We start from the raw sequence: 27,512 nt of genomic DNA on the forward strand, positions 1-27,512 counted from the left end.
TTTCAACCCCCTCCCAGTGGCCTCCAGTGCCCTCCAGTGGAGATCCACTGGTAATGCCCCTCCTCAAGGATCCCTTGGCGGGCAAGCGTCCCCTCCAGCAGCCTGGTTCCTGCCTCAGAGCCCAGCACTCCCAGCCCAGCACCCCCACCATTACCCCCAGAGAATGTGTCACCATCTGAAATGTTCTCATCTCCTCTCTATGGCCTCCCCTCCCCGACTGGGATGGAAACCCCGTGAGCGTAGTGGGCACCACGGCTGCTGTCCGACTCGCCCGGGGAGCCCAGGCTTCTCGCAGGGGTAGGCAGTGGACACGTAGTGGGTCTTACTGCTTCCAACTTGTTGGGCAAATGGCCCTGGAGAAGCAAAGAAAGACGACACTTCTTCAACCCTGTCAGTGACCTCAGAGGCGCGGGGCTGCGAAAGGAGAGAGGAGATTCTCAAAAGTTCTGTCTCGATCCCTCTGGTTTGTGTAAGGTGTTACAAAGAACATGTAGTACTATGGCTCATAATTAAAAAGAAAATCCAATAAAGTTAATAAAAACAAAAAAGAAAAGAAATAAGTTAAAACTTTCATTTCCTGGGGGACAAAGCGAGAAAAAAGCAGAAGGCTTCGTGTGGGGGATGGTCTGGTGCCTCGGGGAGCACAGGTAGTCTCCTGAGGCTGGGGGTGGGGGTGAGCTGAAGGTGGGGTGGCAGGAGGGGTTAGTGGGGAGACAAGGAGATTCTAGAACTGTTATAGAAAGGGTCTGGGTAGAGCAGTGGGAGGCCGAGGTGGGGGCTGGGGGCTGGGAGGCCTGTCTAGAGTCATTCGGATGTGGGCGGATTTGGGATGGTTGGTGGGGTGGGGGTGACTCGGGAATCCGCCGCCGTCCCTTGGTGCTGCCCCTGGGACGTTGCCTGTCCCAGATCCGGCCCCTGACCCAAGCCCCTTTTGGGGACTAGTCATCTCCCCTCTCTTGGCTTCAGTTTTTCCAATGATGGCATAGGGATTGACATAGGAGTCACCAAGGTTCTCCCAGCTTGGATGGCCGCCTTGGTGGGCGCTGACTCCTGGGACCCAGGGAACTTGGCGTCGCTGGGCCAGAGCCGGCAGCGGCCCTGGCCGCCCCCACCCCCGCCAACAGAGCTCTCAACGGGCCGCCTCCGCCTCCGGCCAGCAGAGGGCGCTGCGGCGCCACCGCACCTGCCCGGCTCCGCGGGTCCCGGAGCCCATAGCTGCCGGCTGAGGTCCTGGGTGCGCCCCTGCGTCCACTGCCTCCCCGTCCACGGATCCTTCTCTCTGCTGCCCCGGTCACCCCAATGTCCACAGGGCTCGGGTGTCCGGTTCTCTGGGCCTGGGCCGAAGAGGGCAGGCTGGATCCGGAGCCTGAAGTGGCTCAAGAAGTCATTCCTTCTATAACCCTGCCTCCCCCTCCCTCCTTGCAGCCAGCCCCAAATCCAGAGCTGGCTGGACCCCAGCGCTGACATCTGTGGGCAGGATCAGCCCCGGGCTGCAGGCTCGCCCTCCTGTGTCTCGATTCATCTCATCCCAAGAAAGTTCCTCCTTCCCTATTTCATGCCTCATGGGCTCTCCCGTCCCTGGCCTGGCAGGCTTTGGGGCGGGCGTTGTCGCAGGATCAGAAGACGTGCCGCAGCCGCTCAGATGCCTCATTTGTCCCTCCTGGGATTCTGGCCATCCGGGCTACTGTCCCTGGAGCTGACTGGACACACAGGTGGACCAGGTCCCCAGCAGAGCCAGAGAAAAGGGGGGGCTGGCAGGCCCAGACTTGCTGTGTGAGGTAGAGGGATCGCTCTCTGGCTTGGCTGTTGCCCAGCCACCAGAAGGGAGGGAAACCCATGTGGCCTTGCCTCCCTAGCTGTCTGTGGCCCCCAGGATCGCTCCCCAGCAGGACTTGTCGGTTATAGCCAGGCCCCTGTTAACCAACAGTCCAGGGTCTGTGGCGGGCCGGTGATGTGAGCGAGGCCTGGCCGATGGGGCTGCAGGAAAACAGATTCCAGGGCAAGCTTCACCATATGACATGGGCGGTGGACAGGGTCTCTCCAGGAGTTCGGGGCTGGGATGTGGAATGAATGTGTGGGGAGAAACTGAATGATCAGCACCCTGGACCAGGGTGTGGACCAAGACCCCACACCCCAAGCCCATCCCCTGTGTCCCCTTCTCCACGTGGACTCTTTTCTCAGGATGCTACTCATGAACCTCAGTTAGCTGCGGGGATCGGGCCAATGGGCAGCTCTTTTTCAGGATCGTCCTACTCCTACGCTGTCGTCGGTCCCCGAGTCCAGATGGAGTGCACGCCTACGTGCTGGAGAGACACGGTGAAGGATGTGGACGTGTGCAGATAAGCCGGACCAGGAAGTCCTGGGCTGGCCATTGGATCAGCTTGCCCGGAACTGTCACGTCCTGAGCCACGATGGGGCGGCGGGAGGGCACGGTGGTTAAGACTTTGCCAAATCCAGGTTCAAATCTGGGCAAGGACAGCCCTAAATACTTAGCCTCGCTTTCCCCACCTGTAAGGTAGGGATAGTAGGATTAACAATATTTCAGCAACACCAGGTTGCTGTAAGAAGTAAATGGTAGGGGCGCCTGGGTGGCTCAGTCGGTTAAGCGGCCGACTTCGGCTCAGGTCGTGATCTCGCGGTCCGTGAGTTCGAGCCCCGCATCGGGTTCTGTGCTGACAGCTCAGAGCCTGGAGCCTGTTTCGGATTCTGTGCCTCCCTCTCTCTGACCCTCCCCTGTTCATGCTCTGTCTCTCCCTGTCTCAAAAATAAATAAAACGTTAAAAAAAATTTTAGAAGTAAATGGTAGAGTGTGTAATAATAACCATCCTAGCAGACTCTGAGTCGTAACGGGAGTTCTCCTATACTCATTACACAAATTAACTCACTTAATCCTTGCTATAAACACCTGAGGTTGGCCCTATTATTATCCCCATTTTTTTAAAGAGTTTTTCTTTAATGTTTATTTTTGAGAGAGACACAGAGCATGAGTCTGGGAGGGGCAGAGAGAGGGGAAGGCACAGAATCTAAAGCAGGCTCCAGGCTCCGAGCCGGCAGCCCAGAGCCCGACGCGGGGCTCGAACCCACAAACCGTGAGATCATGGCCTGAGCCGAAGTCGGCCGCTTAACCGACTGAGCCACCCAGGCACCCCGATAATCCCCAGTTTTGAAGCTAGAAACATAGCCCTTACTCTGAAGGAACTTCTAGGGGAGACGGAGGGGTAAGCAGAAATCCTTGGAGCCAAATTAGTCTGTACTGTTTGATGAAATGAGAATTCGGGCCTTAAATGTTCAAGCACTAATCCCGCCGGGCGTGGATAAGAGTGCACAGGTATGGGACCCAGGACTCTGCTTATTTGCATGTGAGTGGGGGCTGGTATATTCTGATGCATGTGTACAGGGGCAGGTGTATACTGTGTGTGTGTGTGTGTGTGTGTGTGCACGCACGCGCGTGTCTTAGGAGGCATCTGGATGGGGGGAGGGAGTGGAGCGAAGCAAGGCTCTAGAGAAGGCTCAGCTTCCTGTGAGATCAGAATTCCGGAGTCGCTTGGAAATGACTAACCGGGAGGCACATGTAAATCAGATGTATGTGATATGCAAATGAGCGGACTTCTTCCCGGGCTGGGCTGAGGCCCCAGGAGTCCTCGGGGGCAGGGGCAGTGGAAAGGGGGGGCTCTGGGGGTGCTGGGAGCAGAGCTCTTTGTCACCTGGGTCCCTCCCAACTCATGGATTAAGGCTCAGAACCCCAAGAGTCTTCGTGGCCAAGGGAGGCCTCCAGGTACCAGCAGCCTAATTCCCAGCTGTGGGAGCGCAGGGGGAAGGGAGAAAGGTGGGAGGGAGGGGGGTTGGGAGCTGGGTGGGCGCTCCGGGGACCTCCGAGGAGAATGGATGTCACAGTGACAGCTGGCCCGGCCTGCATTCGATGGTCAGGCGCAGTTGCTGGGCGCCAGGACAGGGATCAAGGGCAGACAGAGGGCCTAGAGGGAGGCGTGCAGGGCCCCTGGGGCTTTCTCTGCAGCTTAAGCACAGATAGTTGGAGCTGGGGAAGCCTCACACAGCCCTCTGACCCCCTCTCTGTGCGCAGGGGGCCCCAGGCCCGGAGAGGGCGTGCAGAACACCCAGCATGACTTCACGGGGCCCAGACTGGCCCGGGCTCCCCACGTCACCGGGGCTCACATCCTGACCCATGCACCTGCACCCCAGACCCTCCACCTGACGCTGTGTGCGGCGTCCTGACCAGCATCTGGAACCCTTCGCCTGGGCACACCCAGCCCCCAGGCCTGAGCCCAGGACAGCTGCCCACAGACGTGCACACGGCCTCCAGGCAGGGCCTTCACCTGCCCACCCTCTTCCCTTCCGCCCATGCACATGTCTGCAGACGGGCGGGGGGCAGAGGGGCGCACGGTTGCCTGGCCCCCACCAGCCCCCCAGCACTCACTGCTGGGCACGCTGCCGTCTCGGCTTCCCCGATCTGGTTTTAGACTCCTACACAGTTGGGGGTCCAGCTGCCTCCAGAGCTGGGGGGGGGGGGGAGCTTTGGTGTTTGTCTGCCTCTCCCAGAGACAGCACTGGGCTCTGCACAGTCCTAACGGGGCGGGTGAGGGGACAAACAGCCTTGCTGCGTGACTCAGCCAAAGGCCAAAGGTCAAACCTCAGAGTGCTGGGAAGGGCGACCCAGCCTGACCAGGACAAAACCCTGCCATCCTGGCTGCGAAGGGCAGGAGGTATCGCCCCGATGCTGCCTTGGCCAAGGTCCCTCCTGCTAGTCAGCCAGGCGGGGCCCTAGGAAGCGGTGACACAGGACCTATCCAGGGACTCACTTCCAGGAAGTTCTTTTTAGTCTCCGCCTCAAGCCTCTCATGCCATAGCGTGTCCCCTCATGGAGGGCTCACGTGAAGTCCCCGGCCCTCGCGGTTTCCCAAGATGTATTGTCCATTTTGTCATAAAAAGGGGGAGAAGCGAAGACCGGAAGGGCCCGCAAGGACCATCCTAGGCCCATCACCTCACGGGAAAACAGGCCAGCAGGACAGAAAGGGCTTGCCCAGGGTCCACAGGAACTCAGGGCAGGGGCTGGAGGCCGTGTCTCCCAGAGGTTGTTCCTAGGCCCTCCTTGTTCTAGCAACTTCTCCTGGGTCTTCTTCCAGGCCCGGTCCTGCCCTCAGACCCCTCCTAAAGGTGACTGTGGACCCATGGCGTCAGCCCAGTGCCCTGTTTGGCACTCACCCCTGCTGTGAGTGGCTGAGGGACCTTACAGCGGCGGGGAGGGCAGGGAGCCGCAGGGCTGAGCCCCAGTGGGGACTGTGGGGAGCTGACTGGCCCTAGGACCGGCCACACCCCTGAGGTGTGCCTGAGGTAGGTGGGTCTCACGGGGAAATCACCGTCCTGACCTCAGGCATCTCTAGTGTGAGGGGGAAACACAGCCCCTGCCCTCAGGGAGCCCAGGTCAAGAGCAGACGGCCCGCCCCACTTTCCTTTAATAATTATTCCATCATCCTTCCCGGTGCGGTTTGTTTAACGTCTGTCTCCCCCCCCCGCCCCCCCCACCGCCGGCTGGGCTCTCTGAGAGATCCCCCCTCGGCTCGTTCACGTTCACGGCTGTCTCGGGCACAGCACAGCGCCTGGCCCCCCTGCAGGTGCTCGTTGAGCAGTGCACGCTTCGGGACCCGGAAGTCTTGGGCACAGGGCCCGGTGCCTGGTCCCCTGTGACTCTCTGTCCACACATCACGACACACAGTTGGAGAGATAGGGGAACGGCCTCCCTGGAAACGCCCAGCCCTCCCCCCGCGCCCCCCCCCCCCCCCCCCCCATCCAGGGCTCTGCTCACCGTCCTCTTCATGCCTTCCTTTCACCTGTTACAGTCTGGGATGACCTCGCTGCCTGATTGCTTCCATGGTCAGCGTCTGCCTCCGCCACTAGAGCGTGAATTCGAGACGGTTCCGACTTTGTCTCCTCGGGCCCTGCTGTGGTCGGAATGGCAGCCGGTGACGCTGCCTGAGCAGTTACCGTGCGTGACGTGGGTCTAGGGGCTCTGCGCGGATGCCACCTGAGAGGCACCTTAGCAGAGACCTCAGCAACCCGTCTGGGGACGTGCTGCTAGCGGGTCAGGAGGGCTGTAACGGGGGCCCAGGCCTCGCGGTCCCGTGCTGAGCTGCCTCCAGAGCAAGGCAACGCCCTCGGGTTGCAGAGGCCCCGGAGGCCTCCTCCGGCCCTCGCCACACTGCCGGCTCTCCGTCTCCTGTCCCTAGCCCCGGTTCCTGATTCTCCACTTGGAGGCAGAGGGGAGGCAGTCCGGGACAGCTGTGACCAAGTCAGAGCGTGGGAGCAAGGTCAGACAACGGAAGGAACTTCCAGACCCTGGCCTCCTTGGGGCCAAGACCTGTGTCTTGCTTCTGTAAAAAGGAGGGAATGAATGAATTTGTTTGCTGGAGAAGTCAGACGAGCTGGCTGGGATGGTTAAGGAGTGGGGACAGGGGAATGGCGGAAATGAGTTTGTAGGGGACTCCTTGGGGGCCGTGCTGGGAGAGATGGGGTTAACTGCCCCCCAACCCTCCCCAGCCCCCCTCCCCAGCCTGCTTGCTCAGGCCTTGACCGGTGTGTGCTTTGGCTCAGGGAGTCGGCTCTGTTTGTCTGAGGTGTCCCCTCTTTGCCCTCCTTCCCCAGGGCGATTGGCAGGCCCGCTGTCCCCCAGGCCGGCCGGCCAGCTGTGCAACTGTCTGGGGCCCGTGTCTGGGACGACGGGGCGTGAGAACATCTGGGGCTGGGTGTGCAGAGCTGTGAGGCTGTGAGGCAGGGCCCCTGGGGCTGCTGTGGCGGCACAGAGGGGCTCCCAGAAGCTGGGGACGCACAGCTGTGCTCCCCTCTGGCCCGGGGGTGGTCTCTGTGCCCGTGTGGGAGGGGCAGCACAGCCGCTGAGGGAGGGTGTGCATGACAAGATATCATTATGTCCTTCCCCTGCTCACAGAAGTTCACGGTCACGGCTCCCTGCTGCCTCCCCAGCTGGCCCGTTCTCAGCCCTCCCTCTTGGCTTTCTAGTCTGATCTTTCAATCTGAAGCCCTGTGGCCAGCAGCCACATTACCCCCCAGATTGCCTTCTGTCAAGCCGACGCTGAGCCAGAACAGCCCTTTCCTCGCTCACTCCCAACCTCGGTTGCCTCCAAAATCCCACCGGAGCCAGCCCAGGGTATCTGTCCTTTCAGAAGCTCTCCTGGACTTCCCTAAAGGTATAAGGCGACTTCTTTATGTGGGGTTGGCCTCCCCCTGGAGGATGGGGGTCTCAGCGGTCAGGGTCATGGCCTCACCAAGCTGCACGCCTTGTGAACGTTCAACTGCCCTTTGCTGAATGGAAGTAAAAAAAGAGAAAGGGTCCACACCTGGCCACCTGCCCAGGCTACCGGCGCGGTCCCCGTCCCATGGCCCAGAAATGGCAGAGGGGTCTGTGGAAGGAGAGGGAGATGAAGAGGTACCTGAGTGGCTCAGTTGGTTAAGCGTCCGACTGGTGATCTCATCAGGCCTTGATCTCAGGGGCGTGAGTTCAAGCCCCAAGACGGGCTCTGCGCTGGACGTGAGGCCTACTTCTACAGGGAAAAAAGAAAAGGCACTCAGTGGACGGTGTGGCAGAGGCAAGGCTAAGGTGATGCCCAATGAATCCTGCCTCCATATAATCCCCTCCCTTGAGTGTGGACAGACCTGTGACTTGCCCCTAGCTGATGAAATACGACAAAGGTGAAGGGGTTTTGCAGATGTAATTAAGGTTCTAAATGACTTCTGCCTTATCAGAAGGGAGCTGGTTCTGGGTGGGTCTGGCTTAAGCAGGTGAAAGGTCTTAAAAGTGGGGGTTGGTGGGAGAGATCCTCTCGTTGGCCTTAAGGAAGCAACCTGCCCTGTAGTGAGAGGGCCTGGGAGAGAGGGCCCGGTGGCAGGGAGCTGAGGGCAGCCTCCGGAAGGCAGCCAATCCCAGAGCCCCAGGACTGAGTTCTTCCAAGAAAAGCGGGATCTCGAAAGAGGATCCTGAACTCAGGAAGCAATGCAGCCCGGCCACCACCCTGACTGGGAGACCCTGAGCAGAGCGCCCAGTGAAGCTGGACCCGTGACCCGTGGAAACCAGGAAATGATAAATGTGTGTTTTTTTATAGGCTGCTAATTTCGTGGTCCCGTGTTACTCAGCAGCTAACCCAGGGCGCTTGAGAATAACCGACCTCAGGAAGCGATGCCCGGGGGGGTGGGGTGGGGTGGGGCTCATGGGGTATGAGGGAACCCATGACCCCGCCCCCACCCATTTCCACTTCCAGACCTAGCCTGGCACTATTGGGACGTGGTCCAGTGAGCCTGCGTGGAGTCCAATAATTCTCAGTGGAGGATTTGGGGGGGAGGGGTACGTGGTTTAAGGGTCCTCGTCTCTGGGTTTCCTTGAATAAATTCAAAGTTGGGGAAAGGTTGACTGTTCCCAAACACAGCCCCCCACCCTAACACCAACTGAAGGCCCCGAATTCCCATAGAGGCAGGTGAAACACGGATCGTCCCCCCCCAGCACCCCCTCCCCCCCTCACAGAGCCTCGGCGCCCGCCTGTGACCCAGACAGCCCAGCCCAGACAGCTGCTGCGCCCCTCGGCAATTCTGCCGTCGTTGGGACCAGGCAGGCTTCGGGGGGGGGGGGGGGGGGGGGGAAGTTCACAGCCTCCATGGTGGGTCAGCAGCTGGGGCTCCAGATGTGGGGGAGACCAGAGCCCAGGGATAGGGTTACACCCAAGTGGCTGTTCTGCTCTCCCAGGAGGGACAGGGGTGTCGGGGGGCGTCTGGGATTGGAGAGTTTGGGAGGGGTCTCTTCCCTACTTCACGGCCCCCTCCCCAGCTCTGCTCCCAGGCCTCCTCCGGGCCGTGAGTAACCTGGGTCCCCAACCAGTAGGGATGCAAATGCCACCCACTTTGGGTCTTTTCTGCCCCTGAGGAGAACCCGACCCACATGTCCCAAGACGTTGCCGGAAGCCTCCAGCCAGAGCAGCTGGTGAGAGGAGCCTGACCCCCTCTCCAAGCCCTTCCTTTTGTCCACAGTGAATACACCAGGATTTGGTTTCTCCGCTCGCAGCCCCCTCCCCAGCCCCTGGCCCGGGGCTCCCACCCATCCTGTCTCTGGCCGGGCCTCTCCAGGATACAGACAAAGAAAGCCTCTCAGATTCCCTTGTCAGGGCGCCTGCCCTTTGATCTGCCTTCTTCTCCTGCCTCGGGGGATCCCGAGGTGCCCCAGAGAAAGCTCTACCCAGGGACAGGCACCCAGAGATAAGATCTGGGATGGGAGGGAGTCCAGGGTTCAAGGGACTTGAAAGGGATGCGGGCAGGCTTACCTCTGCCCGCCTGGGCTCCTTCCCTCCACCTCTGCCAGTGCTCTCCCCAGACCTCAACTCCCCTTTGGGCCCCTGCCTGGGAGACTCCCAGAGGACTGAGATTATGAGGACTGCCATCTTTTCCGTAACTTTTTTGGGTGGAAGATACCCGCTGCATGGAACAGCGCTTCCCCAGATGGAACCCCTGACCACCGGCTGCAACGGAATCACCTGGGGCTCAGAGGCCGGGCCCCACTGAATCTGAATCTCCATGGGGTGCACAGTCGGCCAGTTGCCAGGCTGACGCTATGGGGCCACACCACTCCCCACCCTCAGAATCTTCAGGGGCACAAAGAAGTATCTACCATGGGCCACCCCCTGTCCCCCAGCCCTCGGCACCACGTGGGGCACTGGGTGGGTGCTCTGGACTCCTGTGAGATCTCAGACAACGGGGGGCTCCCCTCCGCCCCCTGGAGGGAAGCAGCATCTCTGGGCTCAGGAAAACCTGGTTCCACCCTCCCTTTCTGCTCCTTCCGGGAGGGCTGCGAGCCTCAGGCCGGGTCGCTTGGCCTGGGCACCATAAAAGACCCTCTCTTCCTTCTCTATCTTTCTTGCAGGCTCTCAGAGCAGGCAGGGTTGCGAGCAGTTCAGAGTTTGAATTCCTGGGTCAGACAGAAGCAGGTTCGGCCGTGACCTCACCCTGCACCTGCTTGTGCCTCCGGCTGACTCCCTGACGCCCCCCACCCTGGGTCTCATGCCTCAGCCCCTCCCTGGGTCCCACCTCCCAGTCATCTGTTCTTTTCTTTCTCCAGGCACATGACTTTCTCTCCCCTGAGTTCTCTCCTCTCCTACTTCCTACTTGCTGTCCCCGCAAACACCCTGTCCGAGCCACCTTGCCCTCCTGCGCCCTGGGAGGGTCGCCTTAGACTTAGCAAGGAGACCTATGTGGCACAGGGAGATCAGCCGGGAGTCTTAGTTAACTGCAAGATTTAAAGCTGGAAGAGACTTTAAAATCCCTTGGCTTCTGCCCGGGATGGAGTCGCAGGGACTGTGTTAGCCCTTCCTCTCAAAATAACCAAAACAGCCAGACAGAATGTGTGAAACAAGGTCAGGCAAGGAAGGACAGTGATCCCTGAGGGATAGGCAACAAGGAGCCGGGCCCTAAGACCCCTAGCTTCCTGCCCAGAGAGGGTTTCTGGACTGTGGCCCAGGGAGAGAGACTGAGGCAGGACCCCAGCATTGTGTATGTGTGTGTGTGTGGAGGGGGGTTCTCCCAGAGAGGAGGGGTAAAGGTGAGAGTTGGGGGCAGAAATGAAGGTCCATGGCGTCTAGAGTTGACAGGAGGAGAGGTCTGCACAGAGGGCGCCCCCAGACCTGCAGAGGGGACCCCTTGAGTGTTAGGCTGAGTACCGATCAGCACGCATGGGCGAGGAAACCATAATCCAAGCAATATGGTATTGGTGTAAAGATAGACAAATAGACCAATGGAACAGAATAGAGTCCAGAGGGGCGCCTGGGTGGCTCAGTCGGTTAAGCGTCCGACTTCGGCTCAGGTCATGATCTCACAGTCCGTGAGTTCGAGCCCCGCGTCGGGCTCTGTGCTGACAGCTCAGAGCCTGGAGCCTGCTTCACATTCTGTGTCTCCTTCTCTCTCTGACCCTCCCCTGCTCATGCTCTGTCTCTCTCTGTCTCAAAAATAAATAAAACATTAAAAAAATTTTTTTTAATAGTAAAAAAAAAAAAAGAATAGAGTCCAGAAATAACCCACACACACATGGGCCACTGATTCTTGACAAAGGTACCCAGGTGACTGAGTGGGGAGAGGACAGTCTTTTCAACAAATGGTGCCAGAAAAAGCGTACATCGTATGTAAAACAAAAACAAAAACAAAAAGGAAAAATCAAAAAACTTTGACCCACGTATCACCTCATATGCAAAAATAAAGTCAAATTTGTCATAGGTCTAAGGTAAAACTTAAAATGACACAACTTCTAGGAGAAAACAGAAGAGAAAGTGTTTTTAATTTTATTAACAAAATGTGAAGGGTTAATATCAATAGCATATTGTTTATTTTATTTTTGTAATGTTTGTTTATTTTTGAGAGAGGGAGTGTGCACGAGTAGGGGAGGGACAGCGAGAGAGGGAGACAGAGGATCTGAAGCGGGCTCTGTTCTGACACCAGAGAGCCCGATGCGGGACTCAAACTCACAGACTGCGAGATCACGACCCGAGCTGAAGTCAGACGCTTAACCGACTGAGCCACCCAGGAGCCCTGAAATCTTATTTATTTCATAACCTTGGGTTAGGCAAAGATTTCTCAGCTATGACCCCAAGCCCAGGATCCACGAAAAAGCAAGTGGCTAAATTGGGCTTCATCAAAATAAAAATCTTCTTTTTGAAGACACTGTTAAGAGAATGAAAAGAGAGGCCACAGACTGGGAGAAAATATTTGCAAAACACGTTTCTGAAAAACGACTTGTATCCAAAGTATACAAACGAAGTCTTAAAGCTCAACAATAAGAAAACAAACAAACCAATTAAAAAATGGGCAGAAAAATCTGGACAGACGCCTCCCCCCCCCCCAAAGAAAATACACAGATGGCAAATAAACATACGAAAAGATACTCGACCTCATATGTCATGAGGGAATTGCAAATTAAAGCAAAAACAAGGCAGCCTATTAGAATGGCTCCAGCTTGAAAAACCGACAACAGCAATTGCTGGGGAGGACGGGGAGCAACAGGAACTCTCACTCGTGGCTGGTGGGAATGAAAATGGTACAGCCACTTCGGAAGACAATTTGGCGGTTTCCTACAAAGCTAAATATGTGCTCCAGCAGTCGCACTCCGAAGCATTCACCCAACTGACTTGAAAACTTTATGTCCACACCCATGTTTTCACAGCTTTATAACTGCCCCGAACTGGAAACGATCAAGATGTTTCAAAGGGTGAATGGGTAAACGAGCGGGATATATCTATCTGGAGGAATATCATTCAGCGAGAAAAGAAAAGATATGGATGAGTCTTAAATGTATATTTCTAAGTCGAACAGACCAGTCTAAAAAGGCTACATGTGATGCCAATGATATGTTTCTGGAAAAGGCAAAATTACAGTGACGGGAAAAATGTCAATGTTTGCAAGGAGTTTGGGGGAAGGAGGAAGGGTTGAATGGTTGACGCTCGGGGAATTTTGTTTCAGGATGGTGAAACTATTCTGTATGACACTGCGAGGGCGGACCCAGGACAGTGTGCGTTTTGTCAACCGCCTAGAACTTTACAGCGCGGAGAGGGAACCGTCGTGTGGCAGGTTTCAAAAATCATTTAGGAGGCCGGGAGATCTCAGGAAAGAGCGCAGCATGTAACAAAACAATCTGTTACAAACGTGGGAAGCAACGCCCCAAAAGGAGACGGGAAGGAAAGGTGCTGTTCTGAGTGGCTCTGAAAATGAGTAGCGTCTGCGAGACTAAAGTCAACAGAAACCGTACGAGAGCACCGCACTCTAGTGGATGCTTCTTTCTTGCAGAGGTACAGGTTAACAATTCTGATGCCGGTGTGTTGGAATTGAACAAGGTCAATGGGTGGCAGATTGCAAGATCCAGGCTTCCCCCTGTGTAGTGGTGTCAGTAAGCAAGGGGAGGAAGTTAGAATGATAGAATGATTTATGCATTAGAGTTGGAGACATTGCTCTCCGTTTAGGTTCACAGAGATACAGAATGGTCACATCTAGAACTATTTATAGACATATCTATCCACAAGGGTTAGTGTGCATATATACTTGCCTGCTCTGTCCACGGGGAACCCCCTGGAAGTAACCACACCAACTTAGAAATGAGCACACTTGGTGCCCAGAGGTTAATTTCTTTTTTCTTTTTTTTAACAAAAATTTTTTTAACGTTTATTTATTTTTGGGACAGAGAGAGACAGAGCATGAACGGGGGAGGGGCAGAGAGAGAGGGAGACACAGAATCGGAAGCAGGCTCCAGGCTCTGAGCCGTCAGCCCAGAGCCCGACGCGGGGCTCGAACTCATGAACCGCGAGATTGTGACCTGAGCCGAAGTCGGACGCTCAACCGACTGAGCCACCCAGGCGCCCCCAGAGGTTACTTTCTAACCCCATTCTCCCAACAAAAGGAACCAGCGGTTCCTGGGGCCGGGGCAACGGCTGAGTTTCGCACCCTGGCAAGAAAGACACAAGATGGGCCTAGAGAATCTTGTACCGCCACAGGTAAGAAAGTGCTCAAACAAGACGGACAGAAACAGAGACACAAAAAAACCCTCACGATCACGGTGTGTCAAAGGAAAATCAGCACCTAACTGAAAGCACTTACGGTGGCCAAGGCTGGAAGAATTTGAGCAACAAAGTAAGTAAAGTGGGGTTGAATTGTAACTCAAAGCATAAAGTAAACGTCCGTGAGTCCACGCGGAGAGAAATAAATTACTGAGTAAGTACATAAATGGGGGAAAAGAGACAAATATCCCAGGCAGAAGAAATCCAGATACTTTATATACATGGCCCACTCAAGATGGAGAATTGTTTCTCATTCTCTAAGTGTGGGCTCTTTCCAGAGAGTCCGGTATGGAAAGTGGGGGTGAAGGGAAAGAGGCACTTCTACAGGGGAAGTATCTGACCGATATGATCTCAGCTGAGTGATCGAGGCTCACATAAACAGTGATAAGTAATGTCATTAGTATGTACCCTTGATATGATATGATAAAACTGACCCTTCTTCCTCCAAATCCATAGCCCTAGTCTAATCATAAAAAAAAAAAAAAAATCAGGGAAATCCCAATGGAGGGACGTTCTACAAAATACTTGACCAGCACTCCTCAAAAATGTCAAGGTCATCAATGCAAGGAAGGTCTGAGAAAATGCTACAGCCTAAGGAGATGTGGCTCCTACATAAGGTGACCTGTATGGGAATTTGGAAAAAAAAAAAAAAAAGAACATCAGGTAAAAACTAAGGAGATCTGAATAAAGTGGGCCTTAATTAATATTAGTGTGAGGGTCGTACGGTTGTATACATATGTCAGAACGACCAAATTGCACACCTCGAGTCTGTGCAGCTTCTTGTATGTCAGTTACACATCAATAAATCAACGAAAAATCCTAAAGGAAAACTAAAAATACCCTTCAGTTGAAATTTTTAATTGAGACAACTTATGTAAACATTTTTCACCAAGTAATATACACATAGTTGAAAAGTTAAAGAGCACAGAAGGGATTCAAGTGAAAAACAACTTCTCCTTGTCCTATCTGGAGTCCCGATCCCCAGGGAAACTTGTGAACCATTTTTATTTAGATACTCTGGTGATTGTCTTCTTATCTCTAATTTTTTAAAGTTTGTTTGTTTATTTATGTATTTATGTATTTAATGTTTATTTGTTTTTGAGAGAGAAAGACAGAGAGACAGAGTGCGAATGGGGGGAGGGGCAGAGAGAGAGGGAGACACAGAATCGGAAGCAGGTTCCAGGCTCTGAGCGGTCAGCACAGAGCCCGACATGGGGCTCAAACTCACAAACCGCGAGATCATGACCTGAGCCAGTCAGATGCTTAACTGACTGAGCCACCCAACCACCCCTATTTATTTATTTTGAGAGAGAGAGAGAGAGCGAGCATGAGTAGGGGAGCATGAGCAAAGAGAGAGAGAATCCCAAGCAGGCTCTGCACTATCCAGAGCTCGAACTCACAAACCAAGAGGTCAGGACCTGAACTGAGACCAAGAGTTCTTGATAACTCCAGTATACTGTTATTTTAAAACATTTTACTTCTCTTCCTTGACTTGTCAACTTTAGACATTATCAACTGGTTGCCTTTTAGGATTGATAAGAATTCGGCTCTCAACCTCCCAATCTCTCCTTCCCTCCTAAATGTGGTCATGATCTACTGTTCTCAAGCCCTTCACTCCTCATCTATGCACCATCAGTCATCACACATCAGCCCACTACAGAGGCCATTTCTTGTTCAGCCCACCAAAGACGGGATCTCTTGATTCTCCACATTGGTCCCTCCCCCCACTCCTCTCTCTCCACCTTCTAGCCACTATGAACTATACTTTTGGCATCAAGTCGTTAATATTTCCCTCTTAGGCTGTAATCATAGACAAGTCTCCCGTCATTTGTCTAAAAGTTGATCCTTGTTTAAAAAAAACCAACGACAACCAAAAAATAGCATCTGACCATGTAAATATCACTCATTGCAGAGCCACGTGGTGTGCTGTGATCCAACATGACTGTGACAACCAGTTCTCATCATTTTGTGGATGAGGAAACCGAGATCAGAGAGGTTCAGGGGCCCAGAAGAGCTCACTGGAGAATTTTAACTTCGAAGGAAGACATTATACCAATGCTCTACAATCTCTTTCAAAAGATAGAAGATGAGGGAATACTTTCTAACTCACTCTATGAGACCAACACTACCCAAATATGTAAACCGGACAAAGACATGACAAGAAAAGAAAACCACAGATCAATATCTCTCATGAACATATGTGTGAAAATCCTCCAAAAATATTAGCAAATCAAATGCAGCAATGTACAAAGAGAATTATACACAGTGACTAAGCAGGATTTCTCTCAGATATGCAAGGCTGGTTTAGTATTTGAAAATCAATTAGTGTAATCTATCACACCACCAGGCTAAAGAAAAGTGACGTGATCATATCAATAGTTACAGAGAAAACATTTGACAGAATTCAACACCCATTCATGCTAAAAACTCTCCGTAAATTAGGAATAGAGGGGAACTTCCTCCACTGGATAAAGAACATCTACCAAAACGTCTAGCTAACATCATACTTAATGGTGAGAAACTGGAAGCTTTCCCATTAAGATCAGAAATAAAGCAAGGATGGGGCGCCTGGGTGGCTCAGTCAGTTAAGCGTCTGACTCTTGATTTTGGCTCAGGTCAAGACACATGTCATGGCTCATGAGATCATTCCCCGAATCGGGCTCCACCCTGACAGTATGGACCTTGCTTGGGATTCTCTCTCTCCTTCTCTCTCTGCCCCTCCCTTGCTCTCTCTCTCTCAAAATGAACAAATAAGCATTTTTTTAAAAAAAGAAAAGAAATAAGGCAAGGATGCTTCTCTCGCCACTGTGTTTCAACATTGCCCTGAAAGTCCTAGCTACTGCAGTAAGACAAGAGAAGGAAAGGGAAGGCATTGAGAAGGAAGAAATTAAAAAAAAAAAAAAAAAAAGGAAGAAATCAAACTGTCTTTGTTCACAGATGACATGATCATCTATACAGAAAATCCGCAAGACTTGACCATAAAAACTCCCGGAGCTAATAAGGAATCGCAGAATACAAGGTTAATATACAAAAGGCAATCACTTTCCTATGTACTGGCAATGAATGAAATTAAAAACACATTGTCATCTATATTAGCATCCCCCCAAAGGAAATACTTAGATATAAATCTAACAACATATGTGTAAGATCTCTGTGAGGAAAGCTACAGAACTCTGATGAAAGATATCAAAGCAGCACTAAATAAATGGAGAGACATTCCATGCTCACGGATTAAAGAGCTCAGTTTTGTCAAGATCTCAATTCTTCCCAACTTGATCTACAGATCCAGCGTCATCCGAAATCAAAATACCAGCGAGTTATTTTGTGGCGATCAACAAAATGATTCTAGAATGTAATATGGAAAGCAAAAGCCCCAGAGGTAGCCAACTTGGTACTGAAGGAGAAAGACAAAGTCAGACGACTAACGCTACTTGTCTTCAAGACTTACCATAAAGCCACAGTAATCAAAGCAAGTGTGGTATTGGCAAAGGAATAGACAAACAAATGAAGGGAAAGAATAGAGAGCCCGGAAACGGAGCCAAATGAATACAGTCGATTGATCTTTGACAAAGGAACCGATGCAATACAATGGCGGAAAGATAGTCTTTTCAACAAATGGTACTGGAACAACGTAGACATCCACCTGCAAAAACCTGCATCCAGACAGAATCTATGTGCTTCGCAAAAATTGACCCAAAGTGGATCAAAGATCTAAATGTAAAGTGCAAAACTGTAAAACTCCTAGAAGATAACACAGGAGAAAATCTAGTTGACCTTGAGTATGGTGATGACTTTTTATTTATTTATTTCTCAGCTTTTTCTAAGATTTGAGTAATGTCTCCACCCAACATAGGGCTTGAACCTACAACCCCAAGATCAGGAGTTGCACGCTCCACCAACTGAGCCAGGCAGGCACCCCGCTGATGACTTTTTATTTTTTATTATCCTTTTTTTTTTTTTTTTATAGTAAAAAAATGCGTATGTAGGTTTAGCCAGCTGGACTCAGCTTAGTGATCCCAATTTTGTCGGCCACATCCAAAGCATCATAGTCAGGAGCCAGTTGGATATAGGCCTTCTTTTCTCCATCGGGCCTCATCAGAGTGTTGACCTTGGCCACATCAATGTCATGGAGCTTCTTCACAGCCTGTCTGATCTGGTGCTTATTGGCCTTGACATCTACAATGAACACAAGTGTGTTGCTGTCTTCCATCTTTTTCATGGGTGACTTGGTAGTCATGGGGAACTTGATGATGGCATAGTGGCCAAGCTTGTTTCTCTTGTGGGTGGTCTTTCCAGGATATTTGGGCTGCCTTTGGAGATGCGGTGTCTTGGGCCATCAGAATGTAGGTGACGTGCAGATCTTTTTTCTATGACTGTGGACACCTTTCAGCACTGCTTTCTTGGCCTTCAAAGCCTTTGCTTTGGCTTCGGGTTTGGGAGGGGCAGGGGCTTCCTTCTTTGCCTTCAGCACCATCTTCATGAAATGATGACTTTTTAGATACAACACCAAAAGCACAACCCAAGAAAGAAATCATTGATGAGCTGGATTTGATTAAAATTTAAAACTTCTGGGGCGCCTGGGTGGCTCAGTCGGTTAAGCGTCCGACTTCGGCTCAGGTCATGATCTCATGGTCCGTGAGTTCGAGCCCCGCGTCGGGCTCTGTGCTGATGGCTCAGAGCCTGGAGCCTGTTTCAGATTCTGTGTCTCCCTCTCTCTCTGACCCTCCCCCGTTCATGCTCTGTCTCTCTCTGTCTCAAAAATAAATAAACATAAAAAAAAAACTTCCGGGGTACCTGGGTGCCTCAGTCCATTAAGTATCCCACTTTGGCTCACGTCATGATCTCATGGTTTGTGGGTTTGAGTCCCACGTTGGGCTCTGTGCTGACAGTTCAAAGCCTGGAGCCTGCTTCAGATTCTGTGTCTCCCTCTCTCTCTGCCCCTGCTTGCACTCTGTCTCTCTCTCTCTCTCTCTCTCTCTCTCAAAATAAATAAAAACATTAAAAGAAAATTTTTTAAATAAAAAATAACTAAATAAATTTAAAACTTCTGCTCTGTGAAAGGCGATGTCAGGAGAACAAGGAGACCAGCCACAGACTGGGAGAAAATACTTGCAAAGGACACATCTGACAAAGAACTGTGGCCCAGAATATACCAAGAACTCTTAAAAGTCAACGATAAGAAGGGGCGCCTGGGTGGCTGAGTCGGTGGAGCGCCCGACTTCGGCTCAGGTCATGATCTCGCGGTCCGTGGGTTCGAGCCCTGCGTCGGGCTCTGTGCTGACAGCTCAGAGCCTGGAGCCTGTTTCGGATTCTGTGTCTCCCTCTCTCTCTGCCCCTCCCCTGTTCATGCTCTCTCTCTCTGTCTCAAAAATAAATAAATGTTAAAAAAAATTAAAAAAAAAAGTCAACAATAAGAAAATGAACAACCTGATCCAAAAATGGGCAAAAGACCTGAACAGACACCTCTTCAGAGAAGCTATCCAGATGGCAAGGAAGCATACAAAAAGATGTTCAACAGCCTATGTCATCAGGAAATCACGAATCAAAACAATAGTGACGTACCGCTACCCACCTATTGGAACGGCCCCAATCCAAAGCACTGCCAGCACCAAATGCTGGCGAGGACGTGGAGTGGCGGGGACTCTCAGTCACTGCTGGTGGGATGCACAAACGGTACAGCCACTCTGGAAGATAATTTGGCGGTTTCTTGATACTTACAGCGGTGGCTTCGTGTCATCACACATTCGTCCAAACCCACTGAAGGTGAACTCTAGGGTAGATAACGGACTTTAGGGGACACGATGTGTCCATGTAGTTTTATCCACTATAGCGCAGGTGTAGTGTGGGGTGCAGTTGGTGGGGAAGGATGCGTGTGACCAGCACAGAGGATATGGGGGAACCTGGTATTTCCCCCTTAATTTTGCTGCGGACCTAAAACTGCTCTAAAAAAAACAAAGCTTATTAATTGACAAGAAGAGAAGAGAGCACTAAGGGAAGAACTTTTGTCCTCGCCGTTTGGGTTATGGAGGGGTAGCGCCGATGAAGAATGAGTTCTTGCTGCATTTTGAGCGCGTCGAGTCTGAGATGTTGGCATTTTTAGGTGACCAGAAAATCGGGCATAGGAGAGAGGGGGTGAGAGAGCCGTGGGGGCCACCGTGGCAGTAAGTCACATGAGCCGGGAAGACAGGGAGGGAGGAACAGGCCCAGAAGGGGACCCGGAAGCTCTGGCCTCGGGGCGGTGGCCCAGGTAGCCATGTTCGGGCAATACAGGGGAGACAGTGGCTCAGGCAAGCTGAGGCCCTCAGACGACCAGAGGGTGAGTCTCAGGGGGCCCCACTGGGTCCCACAAGGAGGGGGCCAACCGGGGTGGGAGTGGGTGGGGGTGGGAGAAGGGAGAGAAAGGCTTTCTCCCCGAATCTGGAACTTGCCGGGGAGGGTGAGAGGGCAGAGGCCTGGGAGGGCGGCAGGGCTCAGAGAAGGTGTTTATAGGGTGAGGGAAGTGGGAGCGTGTTTATAGACTAAGGGGACAGACTCTGAGAGAATCCAGAGCACAGGTGGAAGAGTAAGGGACTTTCATGGCTTATTTCGATTTATTGTGGAAAAGGTATTACACCAACTCTTAAAACATTTTTTTGGGAAAACTCCCATAATCACACCCCTCGACTCGCTCAAAGATTCCTTTTCTTCTAATGTGAAGAAGTTTTTCCTGGCAGAAGGGAAGGGAATCCAAGAGGTCCTGTCCCAAGACCTTGGCCTTCCCAGAGCCTAGTGGATGCGGGGGCTGGATGGGGAGAGGAGAAGCCTGGAACGGGGGAGGGAATTGGGGGGACACGGGGGGGCTGCGGGGTGGGGGGGAGCAGGGGACCGGGGGTGCCAGGCTGGGATTTAATACAGAATCATCAGAAATGACTCCAAACCTTGTGTCCTTCCCGACGTCCTTGTGGCCGCCCTGCTCAACACGCCCAGTCCTGACCCCCCGCGCGTGGAGGACGTGGGGAGGGTCGTGGCGCGAGTGGGGGAAGCCGGCCGTAATTGAATCCAGGGGCCTCCAGACAGAGGCCAATGGCTTTTCCCGGCCTAATTAGAGGGATTTTTTTTTTTAAACCCAGGAAACAAATCCATATGGTCTGCGATTCTTTTCTCAGGCTCTTTACCCTCCTGAAGTCGTAAATGTCGTGGGCTTTTTAGCACCGGAGCCTGGGGAAGGGGGAGGGCCCCCAGGCTTAGGTTTCTCAGCGGGGGCCCAGTCCAGGATCTGGGGCCCCCAGGGCCAGGGTCCGCCCCCCCCCCCCCCACCTCAGCTCCCTCTGCTGGTCCTGGCAGGCAGCCTCCGTCCCCCACCCACGCAAGCTTCCCCTTCTCCCCCAGGGCTCTCCCCTGGCCAAAAACGCTCCCCCCCAACGCAGCCCTTCTTTGCCGCTGACCAGTCCATCCGCGTGGCCTCCCCTCGGCCTCCCCCCGCCTCCCCCGCCACCCCTGAGAGGATGCCCAGCGCTCTTTGTCTCCGTGCTGTCCTCCATGTGGGGCCTGCTTCTGCCATCAGAAAGGGAGGTGACCAGAGACCAGAATCATGCCTTTCCCATCAGTCTGGTGGCTTCTTAGCGGTTGTTCTACACGGTTGGAAAATCTTCTCTAAAGGACAGAAGACACTGAGGTTGGGTCTAAGGCAGCAGGGAGCGTGCAGAGCTTTGCTGTGCTGTTTCCACGGGGATGGCTCAGAGTGTGGGACAGACTGGAACCTTGGGCCCAGACCCCTGGGCAGCCTTCCCCGGGCATCTGGGTCCTCTCCACAGAACCAGGGTAGCAAGCGAAGGGGGAGAGGTTGAGGTTTGCTGTAAAACCAAGAGACAGGCTCCCCCGGTCGGTGGTGAGTGACCTCGCTCGGGGCCTTCTAAGCTAGGAGGTCAGTTGAGCCCTGGGGTGCATGCTGGCGAGGGCAGGCGCACGCAGAAGGAGCCGGCTTCTGCCCCCAGAATCCTTCAGAACGTGTTGAGCTTCGGGGGTCTGTGGGTAGAAACATCTTGCCCTGGAGATCCCTGCCCCAAGGGGATTGTGACAAGAGTCACGAGGTCTCGAAACGGGTTCCCACCTCTGCTGTATCTCCATGGTGTGACCTTGCGAGAGTCGCTCTACCTCCTGGAGCCTCAGTTTCCTCATCTGTACAGTGGGACGGTTGTGCTAATGGCTGTCCATCAGGCACAGCGCTAGGTGTGGGGGATTAATCAATAAGAGCCAGACCCTTGTTCCTGAGCTTACGGTTCGGGTGAAAGGCAGAAGGGACTTTACCAGAAGTCTAAGAGGGGTTGTGTGGGGGGATAGATGGAGGACAGCAGCCCAGAAAGCAGACAGGTGTCTGATGCATTAGTCTCCGGTCCTGTGTCAGCTGCAGCCAAACTCAGCCATCGTCCCCCTGACTTTACTTCCCCCACCCACAGCCTTCCTTCCAGCTCCCGTCCGGAGGGCCAGGCTATGTCTGTCTTGCAGGCTGGTGTCTGTGGGTGGCTTCTCCTTCTCCACATCGTCAGCCAAGAACGGGGGAAGGCGAGAGCTGCCGGCCTGGCTGGAGCCAGAGGGACGACGGTGAATGGCTTTTGCCAAACCGTGTCAAGCTGGATTAAATCACAGGGCTGGCCTGCGTTAATCCGTTTCTCTCCCCCCCTCCCCCCACCGAAGCGCCATTCAGGTTCTCCCTGGAGTGGCAGTGTCCTCGCTGGGTGGTGAGAAGTCTCCGTGTGGAAGTGGGTACGAGCAGACCGGAGGGAGGTGGGCTGGGCTCCCTCCAGGGAAAAGGGAGGCGATCAGCCTCCCACGGGCTTTCGAGAACCTAGCGGTCGCCCAGGGGCTGGAGAAATGGGAACATGGTAAGGACGGGAAAGGGTTGCAGAGAGGAATCAGCTTATAACCTCATAGAAGAGTTCTTCAAAGCTATCAAGATAAAAATCTAATAAAAGATGTGAAGTGTGGACCCCCCCAAGCGGAGTAGAGCCCTTTCTATGCAACGTGAGAGGCCGGTCTGGGAGGGCTTCCTGGAGGAGCTGGAAAAGGGACGAGGCTACAGACGGGGCCCCACAGGCTGCAGGTGCAGCCGGAAAGACCTCAAATGCGGAGTCTGGCCTGTCCTCAGGAAACGCAAGCCACATCGTCTGGCTGCAGGGGGAGAGGCTGGAAAGGCAGGGCCGGGTTCCTATGGGATCTCCGACGCCAGGGTGGGGGTGACGACGACTCAGATATCCACCGTGACCCCGGGGTGTGCCAGCTCTAGCCTCCCATATATTAACTTTACGTTTCACAGCACACCTTCCAGGGAGCTTTGTCGATTCCCATTTTACAGCTGAGAAACAAAGGCTCGCCGGGCCTGAGACCCCAGAGCTAGGAAGCAGCAAGGCTGGGGTTTGAACCGAGCACTGCGTGACTCTAAACCTTACGCTCTTTCTACTTGCGTCCCTTGGGGGATGGAGGCGAGACACCCAGCAGGAAGGGTGGGAGGAGTGTTCTGGCAGGGCCGTGGAGCCTTCATTTTAGGGGTCCAGGGACGGTCCCTGTGGGGCTGCCCACGGGGATCCAGCAAGAGCCCAGGGTAGACGGAGGACCGGGGTGTCTTGAAACGGCAGACGTAGCTGAACCCCAGACTGAGGTCTCGGACGGGCAGAGTGGTGGGCAGCTGAGGACCCGCAGAGGGGTCCGGGCACAGGGTTGCAGGCTGGCCATGGTGGTCTTCTTGCCCCCTCCACCAGCCCTGGCCTATGTGGCTCTGTGCCAGGCTCCCCATGGCACCAGCCTCCTGCCGCCTGGGTGGGGGGCTGGGAGCAGAGGGGAGGGGGTGGCGGTGGCGGCATCGAGGTTAAGACACCGGGCTCTGAACTGGGATCCCCTTTCTTCTTCCCCTGGTGGGTTCCAGCTGTCCCTGCCACTCTGCGGGAGGGGGGCAGGGGATTCTAGAAGGGGAACGAGACTTCGGAAGCATTTGAATGGGGTCGGCTTATTTTCACCCTCCATCCTTTTGTCTGAATTCCAGTCCCCGCTCCAGGCTCCCTGCCTCCCCAGCCCTGCCCCTTGCCCCAGCCCTTCCTCGACGGAGACTCTGCTGACGGAGGGTTGCCTGGCATCGGGGCACCCGCTCCGAGTGCGGGTCCGTCTGAAACGGCTTCCATGCCAGTCTGCCATGCCGGCTTGCCTGCTGTTAAGGGAAGCATGCTCCCAGATTGGGAGCTAAGCCCCCACCCCTGGCACCCTCCCTGCCCCCCTCGTCCCTTGAGCAGCCTGCACCTGGTATTGTGGGAGGGCTGGGGGGTGGTGGTGCCACAATCTGGCCTGGAGGCAGCCTTCCCGCCCCAGGCCCCCCCCCTCGCCTGAGTCACTGTTCGGGGGTTTGTCTTGCCCCGGGGTTTCTGGCAGCCTCCTTGGAGAGGCGTGAGGCAGGTCTCAGCCTGATAGGCATGTGGCACTCTGCGGGCACGTGCTCAGCCCGTGTGTGGCCCCAGGAAGAGGCGGGACTTGGTGCCCAGAGCTGTCCAGGTGGCTTCTGCATGAATCTGACGTGATCCGGGCGCGGGTGGGGGACGAGACGGGGAGGGCCCCGAGGACCAAAGCGCAGTCCCCTTTGCTGGCCTGGACTGTCGAGGGTGTGGAATATCACACAGAGGGGCTGGGCTGATGGAGCCGGGCCCAAGAGGGAGTCCGAGAGGAGAGGGATGGCTCAAGGTCAGCCCTCCTTGACCATGGAGATCCCCTCCTTCCTCCAGGCAAACCCCATCTCCTTCCCCTCCCAGCAAAGCTTCTAGGAGACTTATACGCGGGCTCCCTCGTCTCACCTGCCACCTTTTCCTTGGGCCACTGCCATCTGTCTCCTGCACCCCCTCCTCCAGCCCAGAGGCTCATCCCAGCCCCCTCCCTCCCAGGCGTCCCCGCAGTATTGGCATCGGGGATCACCTGTTCCTCTTGCACACTTAAGAGTGAGTGAAAGCCCGCTCCTCCTCCAGGGCTCCCGACTCTACCAACAGCACCATCATGCCCTTGGCTGTCACAGCCGGAGACCGGGAGTCGTGTAGACTCCTCTCCGCTGTGCCGTTTCCCATCTGATCCGGTGCCAGAGCCGGCTCATTCCCCCCTCCTTAATATCTCCTGAGTTGCTTCCCTCTCTTCCTCCCCACTGCTGGTTTTCTTGCCTGAAGCACCAGCCTCCCAGCTGGGCTTCCTGCCTCTCCTTCCAGAACACTCTCCTGCTTAGATAACTCCGGTAGCTTCCCGTTCAGTCCAAATTCCTCAGCCCGGCATTGGGGTCCCCGCTAGACCTGGCCCCGATTTTCACCTTATTGCCATTGTTATTCATGCCGGTCAAAGGGGACTCCTCCCTGTCCTTCATTCTTTTGTCTTTGTTCCACCCGGTTCCTCTGCCTGGAACCTTCTTGCCACCTTTTTTCCCCATCCCCCACGATCCAAATCCTGACCATGGTTCAAGGCTCGGGTCCCTGCAGGGGATCCTCCTCGGGTTCCTGCAGCCACGAGGACTTCCTCCATCTTTAGAACCCCAGTGCCTCTTGGTTGCCCTCGAATCTTGACGCCCGTGGTGTTTCATGGCGATTCTTACTAGAAAGAACCACTCGGGTCTGGGGGTGCGGTCTCACTCAGGTTGCCTGGTGAGGAGGAAGGAACTCAAATGTTGGTCTAGGAAGGGGGCTACGTTTGTCCTTTCTGGGCCCCCTTTGGGAACTGTACCTCAATGTCCCTCACTCTCGGTCCCCATGCTTCAAGTGGGGCGACCCTCCTGCCTCGGGGGGTGGAGTGTGTGACCTCCACCGTAGCCCGTCAGCGGTGGCCATTCCACGGCCACAGGGATAGGCCAGTTAGAACCAAGGATGCCTGGAGACTTTCACAGAGCTTCTAGAACGGAGGCATGTTCTCATTGCCACAGACCTGAAGCTGTGCAGCCATCGTCTCACCATCAGGGAATCGTCTGGGGAAGGAAGTGAAGGCAAGAGATAGAGACAGAGAAGCTAGGCCCTGGGATGCCATTGGAGCCTCTGAATCAAGCCGTGCCTAGAGCCGGCCCTACCCCAGGACCTTTGACTTCGGATGGACAGTGCATTCCCTTAAACCACCCGGGGCTGGGTTTTCTCCGTCTTGCAACACAGAGAATCTGAACTGGTACTCGGGGTGAGGAGAGGGGAGATCCCAGGTGGCTGGCTTCCCGGCCTTCAGCACCACCTTCCAGGAGGTCATCGTGTGACCTCCCTCGGCTCCGAGGTTGACCAATGGAAGCGTGGCTGCTCCGTGCCCCTGGCCCGCACATCCGGTGCGGACTGCTGCCATCCCAAGGTCCGTAGGAGTAGAATGAGAACCATCTGGACTGTCGATGGAAGCCTTAGGCCTCGGGGTAGGGCTGGGCCCCTGGAATGTGGACACTGAGCCCCAAGCCCAGGCCAGAGAACGTTGCGGACTTCTCAGGGGGGCGTCAGGCAGAAGGATGACCGGCTTCTATGAGTCACTAAAATATGGGAGGGGGGTGGGAGTATTCCCAGACTTTTCCAAAGAGAGCATCAGAGCAGGGAGGAGATCCGATTCTACCTTTCCCAGGAGCCCTTTGGGAATGTTGCTGGAAGCAGCCGGGAGCAGGGATTGCCAGGAAGGAAGCACAGGGATTGGGATGTGCCCGGATGCTGTGGGAAGAGGGCTGGACGCACGCAGTGCCCTGGGAGGGCTGGGGGGTGAGGGTTGGACTGTTCCTGAGTATTCTTCCATGAAAGAACCCTAGGAGAACGTTCCTGGCATCATCTAACACGGCTCGGGGACTAGAGCAGGTAGAATTGGGGTGTGGAAATGGGGAGTCCTGTGCAAAGCCCTAACTTTCAGTGGGGCCTGGGAGGGATCCCCCTGCCCGTAGGGACGCAGAGAGCCTCTCAGCGTCTCCCCCAGGGGGACAACCGGGTGCCTATATGATGAAGGTGCTGCTCCAGAGACTGGCCTGGGCATGTGCTGACAGCTAGGGGGCTTTGCTGGGGCTGGAGAGGGCTCTGGAGGCTGGGGCAGGGCCGGGCAGGCAGATTGCTGCAGGGAGCCTGGTGTAGCTGGGAGGGTCGGCAGGAGGGCAGAGGTGTTGCAGGGAGTCAGAAAAGAGGGGGAAGTTCCCCCTCTTGCCTCTGTTCTTCTATGCCCCAGAAGCCCGGGGGGCTCAGTCTTGTCCCCTGGCCTTCTGCCCACCAGCTGCCACCAAGCTGGAGAGGAATCTGCTTTGCATTATCAGAGGAGCCACCTCCCCCAGGCATATGGTCAGCAGACCCCCCCCCCCCAGCCTGGAGCATCATGGGAAATGTCTTCTCCTGACCCCAGCTCTGGCCCAGCCCCCTGGAGCACTGGGCTATGGGCTCTGTGGCCCCACCACACCCCTCCCCACTGGATGAAGAGGCCTTTCACATGGTTCTAATCTGATCTCAGCTTTGTGGAAAAGAGAGGAAGGAGCCACTGGGGGAAGACAAGGGGCCCCGATGGGTGGGCAAAGATGAAGGGTCTCATCCTCCAGCCCAGAGAATGAAAGAGATAAAGGGAGGTTTCCCAGCCTGAGCAGAGAACAGAGAGGCCATGGGGATGGGCAGCGGGGGTGGGAGGGGGGAGCCCTAGGCTTCAGGCCTAAGGATACTGATGACGCAAGAAAAAGCATCTATCTGTCCCCTGAGCCCACTGGGGGTTCCAAACGCATCCCTACTCTGGGGGGTATGACTGTCTAAAGCTGAGCTGCCCAACGTAATAACATACAGCTACGAGCACTGGAAATGGGGCTAGTCCAAACTGAGGTATGCTGTGAGAAGAAAATACACACCGAATTTTGAAAACCACATAGGGGAAAAAAAAATGTATCCTGTTTCATTAATAATTTTAAAATATTGATTATATGGCGAAATAACGCTTTGGTTATAT

At 54.5% G+C, this 27,512-nt stretch overlaps 1 pseudogene; it reads right to left on the reverse strand.

The window, feature by feature from the left end:
• Positions 1 to 17,589: 17,589 nt before the first annotated feature.
• On the reverse strand, positions 17,590 to 18,075 carry LOC132687058 (large ribosomal subunit protein uL23 pseudogene; annotated as a pseudogene).
• Between the last annotated feature and the right edge of the window lie 9,437 nt (positions 18,076 to 27,512).

Source organism: Panthera onca, chromosome E1 (assembly GCF_046562875.1).
Source record: "Panthera onca isolate mPanOnc1 chromosome E1, mPanOnc1 haplotype 2, whole genome shotgun sequence".
Classification (NCBI taxonomy): domain Eukaryota; kingdom Metazoa; phylum Chordata; class Mammalia; order Carnivora; family Felidae; genus Panthera; species Panthera onca.